This window comes from Orycteropus afer, unplaced genomic scaffold (genome assembly GCF_000298275.1).
Source record: "Orycteropus afer afer isolate SDZICR_OR568_19922 unplaced genomic scaffold, OryAfe1.0 scaffold01327, whole genome shotgun sequence".
Lineage (NCBI taxonomy): Eukaryota > Metazoa > Chordata > Mammalia > Tubulidentata > Orycteropodidae > Orycteropus > Orycteropus afer.
This window is the reverse complement of record NW_006922914.1, coordinates 85,628-86,244: the sequence shown is the minus strand read 5'-3', so window position 1 is coordinate 86,244 and position 617 is coordinate 85,628.

The window sequence follows — 617 nt, the reverse complement described above, 5'->3', positions numbered from 1 at the left end:
TCTGTTCTTGTCATGGCTCTCACTTCTTTAGGATATATACCTAGTAATGGAATGGCTGGGTCAAATGATATTTGTAGTTCCAACTTTTGAAGGAGTCGCCATATTGTTTTCAACAATGGTTGTACTATTTTACAGTCCCACCAGCAGTGTATGAGAGTCCCAATCTTTCAACATCCTCACCAGCATTTGTTATTTTCTGTCTTGGTGAACTTTGCTACTAGTGCTGGAGCAAAATGGTAACTCATTGTTGTTTTGATTTGCATCTCTCTAATTTCTAATGATCATGAGCATTTCTTCATATGTTTGTTGGCCACTTGAATATCCTCCTTGGTGAAGTGTCTATTCTTGTCTTCAGCCCATTTTTTAATTGGATTGTTTGTCCTTTTATTATTGAGGGGTTGGAGTTTTCTATAAATTCTAAAGATAAGTCTCTTGTCAGATATGTCATTACCAAATATTTTTTCCCAATCTGTAGGTTCTCTTTTGACTCTTTTGGAGAAGTCTTTGGAAGCACACAAAAATTTAATCTTTAGAAGGTGCCAAACATCAGGCTTCTCTTCTATTGTTTGCCCATTTTGAGTTATGCTTGATAGTCTATTTATGCCATATATTAGGGC